The sequence below is a fragment of the Nycticebus coucang genome, chromosome 11 (assembly GCF_027406575.1).
Source record: "Nycticebus coucang isolate mNycCou1 chromosome 11, mNycCou1.pri, whole genome shotgun sequence".
Classification (NCBI taxonomy): domain Eukaryota; kingdom Metazoa; phylum Chordata; class Mammalia; order Primates; family Lorisidae; genus Nycticebus; species Nycticebus coucang.
In genome coordinates this window covers 100,427,899-100,443,369 of record NC_069790.1, presented here as the reverse complement: position 1 = coordinate 100,443,369, position 15,471 = coordinate 100,427,899, and the positions used below count along the sequence as shown (strand labels likewise).

The 15,471-nt window shown below is 37.9% G+C and overlaps 1 protein-coding gene and 1 non-coding gene across 5 annotated transcripts in view; both read right to left on the bottom strand.

Annotated features, from left to right (window-relative positions):
• Window positions 1-15,471, bottom strand: part of AHCYL2 (adenosylhomocysteinase like 2) — a 199,240-nt gene that overhangs the window by 116,617 nt on the left and 67,152 nt on the right. The window lies entirely within an intron of this gene.
• LOC128560649 (U1 spliceosomal RNA) lies at window positions 3,916-4,080 on the bottom strand. Its single transcript, XR_008373118.1, has one exon. It is a non-coding gene; the product is annotated as a U1 spliceosomal RNA (small nuclear RNA).

Genomic DNA, 15,471 nt, shown 5'->3' with positions numbered 1-15,471 from the left:
TTAAAACTAGTTCATGACTCTGGATTTTCAAAGTCCATGGCAATAATGTATCTAATCAGACACTTGATCTCTACTCCTTTTTAGTTACATCCTCCAATGGCCATACCCTGGTAACCTTGTCAGTACCTATAACTGCTACACTTCTAGAATCGAATATCATATTTTATCAAATCTAAGATACCACCAACTAGAAGATTCTCCATTATTTCACATTCCAATATGAATGACTTGGACAACATAGATTTGTTGCTTATTGTTGGAGGCTAAAGCAGTGTTCTGGCCATGGATTTGTATGGTACCAACGAATGTGGCTGAATGATTCACTTCAACAGAACTTAGCCCAGATGTCGAAACAGAGGAAGTTGACAGTAATTTTTGCCCTATAGATGTAATGGAAGGCAAGAGAGATAAGGGAATTGGCAAGATACTCTCCTGTGTCTTCCTGTGCCTCTAACATTTCAAACTTCCTTCACCGTCTTCATGATCCCAAGTCCATCACCTCCCCTGTACACCCAAAAGATAATTTTATGTCTTATTTTCTAAGAACATAAAAGTACATATAGGAATTTCCCCAATTTCTGAATCTTCCCATTCAATTATCTACAATTTACAATCCATCCATCTGCCTTCTCATCCATTCATTTCACAAATATTTATTGAGTGCTTACTATGTGTCCGGTACTATTCTAAATGCTTGGGTCACTGCAGAACAAAAATCTCTGCCCTTGGAGAGCTTAGATTCTAGAAGGGAGAAAGACAATAACAGAAAAAACAAATTATATTATATATTAGAGGATAATAAGTACTACAAAAGAAAGAAAAAGTGGGCAAGACATGATTGCAAGAGGGACTTTACCTAACAATTGCAATCAGTGTAACCTGGCTTATTGTACCCTCAATGAATCCCCAACAATAAAAAAATAATAATAATAAATAAATAATAAAAAAAAGAAAGAAAAAGTACTGCAGGGTAAGGAATAGGGAGAATAAAAGCAGGGATTGGTGTGGAGGGCCAGGCTGTAGTATTGTGGTTAATAGCATTAGGTAAGATTCAAGTTTAGGACCAGACAAAATTAGTTTATGGGTTAATGTAAGTCAGAATAGGGTTACCTGTGGTTGGTTGGGAGGCAGGGAGCTTCTGACAGGAAAAGAGCATAACAGAACTTTCTAGAGAAATGAAATGTACAATGTCTTGATCTGGATGGAGGTTGCATGTGCTGTATACTTCAGATTTGTGTATTATACTCTATGTAATTTATACCTCAATTAAAAAAACTAAATAGTTTAAGAAAACAGGAAACTGTAGCAAAAACATAATTCTGTAAACTGACCTTCTGAGTAAAATTATAGGTAAGACACATTGAAAATCAGAGATTTGAAGGAGGTGTAGCAAAATAAAAAAAGAGGAAAGTAAGTAAATGAAGAGTTCATGGGTTAATGACCACTGCAGTCAATTTTAAGGACTGTGGCTTTCGTTCTCAGTGAAATGAGAAGTCATTGCAAGGTTCTGAGCATAAGAGTGACATGACGTGACTTTTTAAACAAGCTCTCTTGTTTAACAAGTGAAAACAGACTATAGAAACAGCAGCAGCAGAAGTAGAGAGACCAGTTAGGAGGCTATGCCATAATCCAGGCAAGAAATGATAGGGCAGCTTAGACCAAAGTGGTGAGAAGTGGTTAGATAATTAATACATTGAAAGTAGACCCAAAAGGGGTGGCGCCTGTGGCTCAAGGAGTGGGGCACCGGTCCCATATGCCAGAGGTGGCAGGTTCAAACCCAGCCCCGGCCAAAAACCACAAAAAAAAAAAAAAGAAAGTAGACCCAAAAGGATTTCCTGATGGATTGGTATTAGAGAGAAATGTTAAGAATGGCAATAAGACTTTTAGCTTAAGTTTCTGGGAGGAAAAACAAGACTGCAAGAGAAAAAAGTTTCAAAGGGAAGATTAGCAATTCAATTTTGGGGACATGTTCACTTTTGAGATGTAGAAGGGGGGTAGATATGCAAATAAATGACCTATGCCACCCTGCCCACATCATATGGCCCAAGGAGCCTAGTATCAACACCCCATGCCCTTCAGCACAGCAAATTATTCTTCAACTATCATGATGGTTTCTTTTTTGAAAATTTTAAAGAATGATTACCTTATCTGAATGTTTTGGGTTTTTAAACTCACATAAAAATCTTTTTTTTGAGACAGAGTCTCACTCTGTCATGGTGTCATCACAACTCATAACAACCTCAAACTCTTGGGCTCAAGTGATCTTCCAGCCTCAGCTTCCCAGGTAGCTGGGACTACAGGTGTGCACCACCACATCCAGCTAGTTTTTCTATTTTTAGAAGCAGGGTCTCACTCTTGCTCAGGCTGGCTCCTGACCTCAAATAATCCACCCACCGTGACCTCCCAGAATGGTAGGATTATAGGTGAGCCACCATATCTGGCCTGAAAAATATATCATGGCATGTGGAAATTATATCAAATTTAAATTTATTTCCATAAAGCTTTTTTGGAAGACAGCCACACCCATTCATTTACATATTGTCTGAGGCTACTTTTTCTGCTATAAGGATAGAGTTATTGCAACAAAAGCCATATGGGCTCTGTGCATGTAGCTCAGTGCCTGGGGCACCAGCCACATACACCGGGGCTAACTGGTTTGAACCAGCCCAGGACATGCCTAACAATGACAACTACAACAACAAAAAAATAGCTGGGTGTTGTGGCAGGCGCCTGTAGTCCCAGCTACGTCGGAGGCTGAGGTGAAAGACTCGCTTAAGCCCAAGAGTTTGAGGTTGCTGTGAGCCGTGACGCTGCAGCACCCTACTGAGGGTGACAAAGTGAGACTCTGTCTCAAAAAAAAAAAAAAAGTCCATATGGCCTGAAAAACCTAAAAACTATTTGACACTTTACAGAAAAGGTTTGTTGTGGGGAATGCCTGTAGTCCCAGGCTGAGGCAAGAGTCCTATTTTAACCAAAAAAAGTCCTATTTTATTGTATAATTCAGTAATTATAGTGACAATTATTTCCAAATGGACATCAGAGCTGAAACCAATAGCAATTTAGAAAATAATGACCTTATTTGATGAGAATGAACAAAGCTTAAACAATTTAATACATAAATTAGACTTAATTCATTTGGTTCTATGTATAATGACACTATCATATATGCCATTGCAAATGTGCCACTTACTTTAGTTAAATGCTTTGGTTTAGCTCTTGTAAGCCCTTACACACTGCTTCTCCTCCATTATTCCCCAAGAAAACTTCAGTAAGAACTTTCCAAAAGCTTTCTAGAGATTTTAGAAAAAACTACATGGAAGTATAACATTTAGTCACTGCAATCCTACCTAGATACCTCCCATAGCTAACAAAACAGAGGATGTTGTCATGAAATGTCAAGTGAATTGCAGCCAGTAGGTGGAGACCGTTTCTAACCAAACCAGAGAAGCACAATTTGATACAAGTTGCAGTAGAAAAATTTAAACATCTTCTGATCCTAAACAGGAAATATTTAGTTAACTAGATAGGTCAAAGTGATTTTTTTTCCTTCCCTAGTTTTATAATAAAACCAGGCTACCCTGTATTCCTAAATCAAATTTCACTACAGAATCAGAAATAAAAAGGCTTATTGGTAAACACTCCATTCTCTATAGAATAAGAGCCTGATTAATAGGTTAAAATAAATCAAAGTTGTTTTTCTCTTACCATTAGAACAGGAATATTTTCTGATAATTTTCTCTCAATGAGGCTGACTTATTGCCTGTCAAATCAAACCTCAGGACTTCTCTATTGTTCTCTAGTTCAGTGATTTTCAGCCGGTATGCTGTGAGAGGATCTTATGTGTGCTGTGAAATTTTTTAAAGATCATTAATTAAATTATTTTTAAAATTTTATTTATTTATTTATTCATTTTTAAGGGGGAAAGTGCAAACACAATCCCCCCACTAAAACAAATTATACAGTCAAGTTTCCCACATTTGGGGAAATCACAGAAGTCCGCACATCCAGAGTGCAATGGATAAGCATCGCTCTGGGTAAATCACCTTCATGAACATGGTATCTCTCTTGCCAGGTAAGTATTTTTAATTAATTTATTTTTGAAAGAAGTTCAAATCACAATCACAGTAAGCATATTCTTTTTTTTTTTAACTTTTTCTTTAATCAACATAATTTAAGTGTGCTGCAGAGTTTTACTACAGATTCAAACATGCTGTGAGATAAAAAAAGGTTGAAAAACATTGCTCTAGTTATTTGATTATACAAACCTATTTAGAAGGCAATGATTTTGATAACAGGTCTAAATCACTTAATCAAATATCATATACTTTTTTTTTTTTTGAAACAGAGTCTCCCTTTGCCCTCTGGGTAGAGAGAAATAGCATCATCATACCTCACAGCAACCTCAAACTCTTAGGCTCAAGCGATCCTCTTGACTAAGCCTCCTGAGTAGCTGGGACTACAGGCACCTGCCACAATGTCCTGCTAATTTATCTATTTTTTAGTACAGACTGGTCTTGCTCTTGCAAAGGCTGGTCTCAAACTCCTGAATTCAAGCAATCCTCCCACTCGGGCTTTCCAGAGTAATAGGATTACAGGCACGAACCACTGTGCCCAGCCCAAATATCATATACTTTTACTCACAAGAAGTATCCTTCTCAAAGATTGTTTTCATTTTATAAACAAGAAAAAAGTTTTTCTATACTGCAAATGAAAGAAATGTAGTTCCAACTTCAGAGCCCTCAGTCCAAAATCACGTGGTAATTTCTATAAGTCTGTAGGAAGAAAGAGGCTATTTCTATTAGGCCTCAGGCAGAAGTACTCTAAACTTTCTGTCTCAACTTCTGACACACTGCTTCCCAAGCCCCAGTGCTCTGGGAGCTGTTCACTAGTTTTCCAAAGCTCTAAACAGGAGCTTTTCTTTGGGACCTATCTGCCCTTCACTTCTTCAGTGAACTCTAATTTCAGTAGTACGCACAACTCAGCCAGGTTTTAAGATGGATCTTATTTCAAAACAAAGTATATTTGAGTGCAAAAGACCACAGGCAACCCCTGCTAACTACCCAGGGGATATACACACTTCAAAAAATTTCTAATTGGAATAAATTAATGGTGATGTCGTCTAGAAGCTGTCTCTTTTAAAGCAGCCACCTCTCTATAGTCCTTTTTCCTTTCATATCTCCAACCACCATAAAGTCATATATTGGGGTGGTGCCTGTAGCTCAACAGACTAGGGCGCCGGCCCCATATGCTGGAGGTGGCGGGTTCAAACCCAGCCCCAGCCAAAAACTGCAAAAAAAAAAAGTCATATATTGTGCTGAGAATATAATGATAGTAAGCACATGCACGTATACATGGACAAGTTGGCTAATCACTTCAAACAGGTTAACATATAAATTTATACTCAATCCATAAAAAACATCAACTAAAGCCTCCAAAAACTTGAAATCACCAGGCCAGGCAAATGACTCTAACTTAGCAAATTTAGGATAATGTCAAATACATATTCATCTCCTTTGTGAGGCTATTTTCAGAAACTTGAGTATTGTTTGAAACCACCTAGTACTATCAGAATGTCCTAAAATTTTTATTTTACCTTCTAGATTATATAAAATATAGGTATAACCTTCCATCAATAATGTTGCCATTTTAATAAACACCAAGCATTTATCATCTGTTAAACGCATGGGCCACTCTAGGAAGCCAAAATATTTAAATTCAATGAAAGCCAACATGATACCAGAAAATAGTTTTATCTTCCTTCATTTGATGTTTCTGTTTTCTTTGAGAAAGTACTTAATTTTGGAAGGAAAGTCTGTGTTTGATGGTATATTAAGGTGTACAATAGTTCCCCACTGGCTTCCTTTATGCAGCTTCTCCTTTACTCTTCCTATTATTTCCTTGATTTTCGGCGATCAACCAATAAGTTTTTTCCTAAATATAGTTATAAGAATTTTATGTAACTATTATAGGACTAATCCTATATGATTTCACCAAAATGAGACTTACTTTAAGCACATTTCCAAAGTCTCCAATTATTGTGAGTAGCACATGCTGGGAAGAAGACTGGACCAACAAGAGGCCGGCTTAAATTCCATGGCCTAAAATCAACTATGTATTCATCCAAAATCAATTTAGCAAATAAAGGTAACAATATAAACGTAGAGCCTTTAGAGAAACTGACTAATCTATCTTTATCCCTATTTTGGCCAAATTACTTTTAATTCTGCATACTACATATATACATAGAAACCCTTAGCAAAGTCAGCAAGTGTTGGAAGAACAAAAACTAAGCCAGATATTCCTAATTAGAAACAATTTGAGTTCCACCAGGGCATGCAGTAGCCCTGCAGGGATGCCTATAGTACACTAATTTCAAGTAGTTTCTCTAGCTGTTCACTGTCTTTGCCTTAAGGCATAATTCTATAATCATGTTTAAAATATTCATACCATTTTTATTTATGCTATTTGCGGAAAATAAATACTCATACCCTTATTGCATGCTTACTATATGTTTAGTTTTAAGCTTTTTAAATATAATCTTGTGAGCTTTTTTTATATATAATCAAGTACTGGAGTCAGCTCACTAACAAAAGTCTAGACTAGAGAAACGCCTACATAACAAATAACACCTAGATGGGACTTTGTTCTATAGTATATATAATGGTCCCCTACCGCCTATTTTTCAAATTTTAGAATCTAGGATTCTCTTTAAGATGCTATGGAATTGTCGAGGACTAATCCTTGAACTTAAAGTAGTTGCAGTGTCCTGTTCTTAATCTAGGGACATAGACTAACTCATATGTACATTTTCAAAGCTGCTGCTCTGCAACGTGCATCCCTCATAAAACCTTAATCACAATAAATTTAGTTAAATCTTTTAAAACCAGATTGCACTGGCTTCACAGAACAAGTCTGGCGCTCAGCTTCAATTCCCTGGAGAGAAGAGAGAAGCTCTTCTCTATTATGAAACCAGCTTGCCTAATCAAATTCCCTTTCAGAGAAGGAGGTCAAGGAGAATAACTGCTGTGACATTTTTCAATTCTTCCTTCCAAGAAATGACTGTGATTGGCAGACGCTATTTCTTTGAGATCCACTGGCCTACTGCCAAGGTTAACTAATTGTTTCTTGATTAAAAGAATGATACCAAATCTACCAAGCCATATAACTCTCCATAATCATAATATTTCACACATTAGTAAAGTTTAATAATTTTCAAAGCTATACACTCAAAATATCCCATAGGGAAAGAAGAACAGATCTTATCTTCATTTTACAGACTGAGAAACTGCAACAAAGGCAATGTATGACATCTCCAAGGTATGTATGATAGTAGAGGATCTAAAACTCTACTTATCCTTTTATAGTCCTGTGATTTTCTATATACCACATATTTTTGCAGTCTCCTTAGTATGTCTACTAATCCCATTATCTGCCCCATTTACTGAAATATTTACAAACAGATAAATAGCCTCTTCAGATGAATAGCTACAACAGCATGGTAGAGAGGTATTTAGATTGAGATGGGTTCAAATTACATTCTTGCCACTTATGGTGTGTGACTCAGGGTACACTGATAACTAGCTTCAATTTGTTTAATCAGTAAAATTGATACGCCATCTACCTCACATAATTCTAAGAATTAAATAAGTTAACACACATCAAGTGCCTAATACATAAAAGGTACTCGAGTGTTAATTTCCTTCCCTGGAACAGTCCTGAAGAGACAACCAACATCTAGAGAGAGTCTAACCCATCTGATGTCAATGGTCCCTAACTATTAAGGGATAAGGATTAGGGGAATTAAAGCACTAACTCTTTCCTGGCACTTCCCCCAGGCATGTGGGATTTTTTGGCTGTCAGTCTAAAGAGCAGCTTTTAGAGATGCAGTTAAATCAATTATGAAAAAAATAGGAAAAGGCAAATATGTTCAAATAAATAACACTTATCATGGGCACACAGAGTAATTATTCTACCAATTAAACATATATTTGAATGACAGCTAGAATATACCATTTAGTTTCCCAATAAAAATAAACTGAATTAATTTTTTTTTTTTTTTTGAGAGAGGGTCTCACTATGTCACCCCGGGTAGAGTGACATGGCATCACAGCTCACAGTAACCTCTAACTCTTGGGCTCAAGCCATTCTCTTGCCTCAGCCTCCTGAGTAGCTGGGACTATAGGTGCCACCACAATGCCCAGCTATTTTTTTTAGAGACAGGGTCTTGCTCTAGCTCAGGCTGGTCTTGAACTTGTGGGCTCAGGCAATCCACGTTGCCAATATTTAAGAACCTTTTAATAAATAAATTAAATTAGATTCACAGTTTTCCCTATTAATGTTACTTTCATTCTCATGTTATATTAAACTTTACTGAGTAGAGAGAAAAGAGTGACATATAGCCCGAGTCAGGAAGGAATTTTAGACAACCTGAAGGCTCTATTATTTTTATGTTATAGTCACAGTTGTGACAATTACTGATTATTTATAGTGCTTTATCCATGCATAAATTCATAATAATGAAGGAAGCAGAGACAGATGAAGAAACTAGGATGACTGCCTCTCCTGTATGATAATCTATGAACCCATTTATAACCAAACAAAACAAGTTGTAATAACCTAATCAAAGGATGGTAAGTAAATTATATTACAGGCACTTTTCCTACTAAAAATGTTTAATCGGCACCTGTAGTTCAATCGGCTAGGGCGCCAGCCACATACACTGGAGCTGGCAGGTTTGAATCCAGCCCAGGCCCGCCAAACAACGACAACCACAACCAAATAATATCGGGCATTGTAGAGGGTGCCTGTAGTCCCAGCTACTTGGGATGCTGAGACAAGAGAATCACTTAAGCCCAAGAGTTTGAGGTTGCTGAGAGCTGTGATACCATACCCAGGGTGACAGCTTGAAACTCTGTCTCAAAAAAAAAAAAAAAAAAAAGTTTAATTAAGATTTGCAAATTCTGAGTCGGCGGCTAGGGCGCCAGCCACATATACGGGGGTTGGCGGGTTTGAACCTGGCCCGGGCCTGCCAAACAACAATGACAACTACAACAAAAAAATAGCCGGGCATTGTGGCGGGCACCTGTAGTCCCAGCTATTTGGGAGGCTGAGGCAAGAGAATTGCTTAAGCCCAAGAGTTTGAGGTTGCTATGAGCTGTGACACCACGGCACTCTACCGAGGGGGACAAGTGAGTCTCTGTCTCAATAAAAAAGAGAGATTTCAAATTGTATGAATTCCAATTTTTTACAATATGGCAAAGGACAGTAAGAACTTATTCTTCAATATTTCATATTTATTTGTCTAATACTACCTATGAAATGATAACCTGGAGAAAATGAATCCTATTTTTGAGAATAAAGTTCCACTAAAAAATAACTGGCTTATTTAGCCACATTTATTTGTCATTATAAAATGACAGATTTTTTGCCAGGTACAGTGGCTTACACCTATAATCCCAGCACTTAGAGGCCAAGAGCTTGAGAACAGCCAGGCTAGGAAACACATAGTGAGACGTTGTCTCTACAATAAAATAAAAAATTAGCTGGCATAATGGAGTGTGTAGCAAGTCCCAATTGTGCCATTGCACTCCAGCCTGGGTAACAGAGTGAGATCCTGTTTCTATTTACAATAACAAATACATAAATAAAATGATAAATTTTGTGACACTAATTTTTATTACTCACATCACTCACAATTCTTTTATGGACACTACCCCACCCTAAAAAAATGTTGTGGTAGTCACTAAAGTTAACTTAAAAAGAAGTCTCCAAGCTCTGGAGAAAGAAGGCATGATTTGAGTCCTGGTGCTAACATTCACTGGTCATGTGACCCAGGGTAAGTTACTTAATGTCTGTGCCTTCATCTACAAAATGGACATGATAAAAATACTACCAACTTTACAGGGTTTGTGGTAAGAATAATTGTTCTGTATAATCCTTGTAAAACTATTCAGAACAGTGCCCAGCATACTGTGGGCACTTAAAGTTCATATTGCTTTACTTCCTTGCAAGATTGGGGTGGGGGGGCTGTAAAATAAGTGGATATACTGATGGGCAACATGTCTGTCATAAAAATGAATGCTCTTTGCCATTTATATTAAATGAGAAAAGAACCCAAGGGAGGTGAAAGGAGACTTTTAAATGTAATTTACGTTACAGTAGGAAACGTAAAAATAAGGACTCTGACTTACTCTTAGGACAAAATGCATTTATACAAAAAAAAAGACCTACTGGAAACAATGGTGTATCTAATGAATACAATGGTGTAAACAACTCCACCTCTGTCAACAAATAACAGTTAAATAACTTTCACCTTTTTTTCACATTCACTCAGAATACTTTTCACTGTTACATAGCCTTTTATCAGATTATGCAGGGAAACCATATTTAACATTGTTCCTCTGTTAAGCCTCCAAAATTAACTCTTATCTTAAAAGATTGCTCAGACTATCAATTCATTCATTTGACATTTATTGAAAGTCATGCAGTAGGCACCAGGAACACAAAGGTGATGAGACATGTCCTGATCTTCAAGTTTAGTCTATTAGAAGAAATGAATATGTGAAATTCCTAGAAAGGGAATAGACCATAATAACAACGGTAATGAACTGAATCATATTCAAAAATGTCTAAATCCTGGAGTTCACAATGATGCCAAAAACTTGCCCCCCATCAATGCCTAATTGGTCACCATTGGAGAATGCTCGTGAACCAATTCATTATTTTGAAAATTGGTAAACAGAAAAGGTTAAAACATTCATCCTTTCATTCATAAAACATGACTTTCCTGTATATATAATATCAATGGGTAATCAAATGATAGATCATGGTGGGGGGGGGGACATTTCTCTTTATAGTACTCCAGTTAACAAATGAGAAAGAATGACAGAATTAGAATTTTACAACCTTTAATGATTTAATAGATCGAAGCAAAAATCATCAACAGCTATTGACATCACACACACACACACACACACACACACACACACACGACAAGCAAACATTAAGGATCCCCTAATAAAAGAACCAAACATTGGCTCGGTGCCTGTAGCTCAAGCGGGTAAGGCACCAGCCACATACACCTGAGCTGGCCAGTTCGAATCCAGCCCAGGCCTACCCCTACCAAAGAACAATGACAGCTGCAACCAAAAAATAGCTGGGTGTTGTGGCAGGCGCCTGTAGTCTCAGCTACTTGGGAGGCAGAGGCAGGAGAATCACTTGAGCCTAGGAGTTGGAGGTTGCTGTGAGCTATGATGCCACAGCACTCTACCCAGGGGGACAGCTTGAGGCTCTGCCTCAAAAAAAAAAAAAAAAGAACCAAACATCACTCATGAAGAAGTCTGAGCAAACTTCTATATCAGTACCAATTTACAGGAAATGTAGGAGACAAAGGAACATGTTAAAAGACATTACAGAGATCTAATAAGCAAAATTCAGACTCAGGGAAACTCTGTAAGGTAAATGATTTGATTTCAACAAAAAATTGCATGAGAATGGCTCGGCGCCTGTGGCTGAAGCGGCTAAGGTGCCAGCCACATACACCTAAGCTGGCAGGTTCGAATCCAGCCAGGGCCCGCCAAACCACAATGACGGCTGCAACCAAAAAAATAGCTGGGTGTTGTGGCGGGCACCTGTAGTCCTAGCTACTTGGGAGGCTGAGGCAAGAGGCTTAAGCCCAGGAGTTGCAGGTTGCTGTGAGCTGTGATGCCACAGCACAGGGCAACAGCCTGAGACTCTGTCTCAAAAAAAAAACAAACTTGCAAGAGAAAAGGGAGGAGAGAAAGAGAGAGGAAGGGTACCAAGAGACAAATCAACCAACTGCACTACATTAAATATTTTCCCACCCTGATTCAAGCACACTAATAATATATATATATATTTTATTTTTGAGACAGAGTCTTACTCTGTCACCCTGGGGTTGAGTGACATGGTGTCATAGCTCATAGCAACCTCAAACTCCTGGGCTCAAGTGATCTTGCTTCAGCCCTCCAAGTAGTTGGGACTATAGGCACCCACTATAAAGCCTGGCTAATTTTTCTATTTTTAGTAGAAATGGGGTCTTGTTCTTGCTCAGGCTGGTCTTGAACTCCTGAGCTCAAACAATCTACCTGCCTCAGCATCCCAGAGAGGGATCCTAGTGCTAGGATTATAGGTGTGAGCTACCACGCCTGACTAAAATTATATATACATTTTATTTTTTATTTTTTTTTATATATATACATTTTAAAATAACACGATTAGGGAAATGTTTTTGATGCTATTGAAGAATTACTATTTCCTATTTTTTAGTGTGATAATGGAATTGAGATTAAAGTCTTTATCTTTCAGAGAAATATAGTGATATTTTACAGATGAAATTATAAAATTCTTGAATTTGCAGCAAAAAATCCAGGGAGTTGGGTAAAGTGGGTAAGAGGCCATGAATTCCCAATTGTTGAAGGGGAAAATGGGGCACATGTTTTGACATTTTCTATCACAAAAACATTTTAAATTAAGATCAAAATAATAGGCTCGGTGCCTGTGACTGAAGTGGATAAGGTGCCAGCCACATACATCTGAGCTGGTGGGTTCAAATCCAGCCCGGGCCCACCAAAACAACAATGACGGCTGCAACCAAAAAATAGCTGGGCACTGTGGCAGGCACCTGTAGTCCCAGCTACTTGGGAGGTGGAGGTAGGAGAATCGCTTGAGCCCAGCAGTTGGAGGTTGCTATGAGCTGTGATGCCACAGCACTCTACCCAGGGTGACAGCTTGAGGCTCTGTTTCCCCCTCCCCCCCCCCCGCAAAAAAAAAAGATCAATATGATAGTGATGGTGGGCTCTACATAGAGCAGCCAACCTGTGTATTATTAGTATAATTATTAGAAAACTTAAGGGTTGGATTAGATGGCCTTCAGATACTTTCAAACCTGAAAAGTACTAAATTTCTATGACTTGATTATCTTTTTTATTTTATTTATGTATTTATTTTTTAGAAACAGTCTCACTTTGTTGTACCCAGTAGAGTGCTATGGCATCATAGCTCACAGCAACCTCAAACTCTTGGGCTCCACTGATCCTCTTGCCTCAGCCTCCCAAGTAGCTGGGACTACAGGTGCCTGCCACAATACCCAGGCAGTTTTTGCTCAGGATGCTCTTGAACTTGAGAGCTCAAGCAATCCACTGGCCTTGGTCTCTCAGAATGCTAGGATTACAGGCATGAGCCACCCTTCAATTATCTTTAAAGGTCACTGTTATCTCTAAAATTCTTTAGTTCTTTCCCAAGGATCTGGCTCCATTTTCCTCTCCAACTGATTAGCAAAGGCCTACAAAAACACTTCGTGAACAGCCACTACTTTAAAAAAAGCACATGAACTGGGACTAACTCCCAGTTTAGTGGTTGGAGGTTTCAGCTGCAACACCCACTTCAATTCTGGAGTCTGGATGTTATACTGCTTAATTAGGTTTAACAGCCAGTACTGATTAAACACATGGAAACATTTGCTATACCTAAGGGAGATAACTCTTTTCCCACACATAGTAAAGTTTGGGAACTATAAAGTTTGTGGTCCAGAAATTCCTGGAGGTATCCTTTCAGGGAGTGCTTGAGGTCAAAAGTGTTTTCACAATAATACTAAAATGAGGGCTGGGCATAGTGGCTCGCACCTATAATCCCAGCACTTTGAGAGACTCAGGTGGGAGGATCCATTAAGCCAGGAGTTCAAAACAGCCTGAGCAACATAGGGAGACCTCATCTTTATAAAAGTAAATAAGTAAATAAATAAAATGATATTTGCCCTTTTTACTCTCATTATCTCATAAGCATAGTTTTCCAGAGGATATATGCTGTGCTATAATGCATCAGATTAAATGCAAAAGCAGAAATGAGAATCCAGATGTTTTTTATGAAGCCAAGTATCAAAGAGATTTACGAAAACATACAATAATGCCTTTGTTCCCATTAAATGTTTTCTTGATTTTTTTTTTTTTTGTTTGTTATTTATTTCTTTTTGGAGACAGGGTCTCATTCTGTCGCCCAGACTAGACTGCAGTCTAGTGTCACCATAGCTCACTGCAACCTCAAACTCCTGGGCTTCAGGGGCAAGACACGATGCCTAGTTAATTTTTCTATTTTTTGTGGAGATGCAGGTCTTGCCCTTGTTTGGGCTTGTCTCAAACTCCTGACCTCAAGCAATCCCCCTCAGATGCTTGTTTGGGCTTGTCTCAAACTCCAGACTTTAAGCATGCATCAGCCTCTCAGAGTGCTAGATGACAGGCATGAACCACCACCACACCGGTTTGTTTTCTTGTCTTGAAAACTAGTTACTTTCCATGAAAATGTTATTAATGTTAATATGTAATAGGCTTATTATTTTTAATAAATTAATACAGAAATATTTTTAAATTTCCCTGTTTTAAATAACATAGTATGTTTATAGTTATTTTAAATCAATCAATCCATAAATATTTTTAAGTTCTCAGGCTTAATTTTTTTTATCACAATTATACTCATTTCACAGGCTTAATTTCTAATACAGTAAATATCGTATTAGACAGATAGGACCCACAAACTAAAACAGAGTTCTGATTATGTCTGTCACTATATCACCTCACATTATAATTATATTTTATATTGTATAGCTTCAATTCTTTCATTCTCACCCGCAAGAAGGACACTAAGGTTTGGTAAACCTAAAATTTTGGTGAAGGTAGGAAGTGGGGAGGTGGTCCTAGTTTAAGAGAGAATAGAGAATTACTGCTCAGAACTCTAAGGAGGACATAAAGAACTTTAATCATATGTATTCTACAAGATCAGGAAGAATAGTTCTAGTTCCCTCTAGCGGGAACTTAGTTGACACTAAGTCCAAGCACCTAAGTTCTTTCTTTTGTGATCTTTTCTCCTTTTCATTAAAACTTGCCAAAACTCAAAGTCCTCAATCCATGAGAAGACTCTGATAAAACAATCCTTCTGATCTGGATAGGAGAAGCTGGCTTTTTCAGGACACAGAGAGTTGTTCCTTTTCTTGCTTAGTGGATTCTCTGACCACCAAGCAAGATGGTAGATGTTCTGACCCTTGCCCAGTTCTTCTAACAAAAACTTAAAAGTTTAAATCAGTCCAATAAACTGGGTGAACTCTTGTAGGAATGACTCTGGCAGGCCTCAGATGGGAGAGGAATTAAAAAACACATCCCTAACTATTGCTGGTGCTAGCTGTGAATACATATGTACATTAAGAGGTTTACATAGCACATCAGGGAGGCCACAGATGGAAGAGGAAAAAAAGACTGTCGCCCAGCTGATACATACATACTCTATGTACACGCTAACAACTATACCTGGCTGTACCAACCTCATTAACCCTAGAACAGTCCTGGACTCTTCTGTATCATATCTTCTAATTTTTTTATACTCCAAGGCATTTTAACTGGATTTTATCTTTATAAAAATATTGTAAGGCTGGACATGGAAGCTCACACCTGTAACCCTAACATT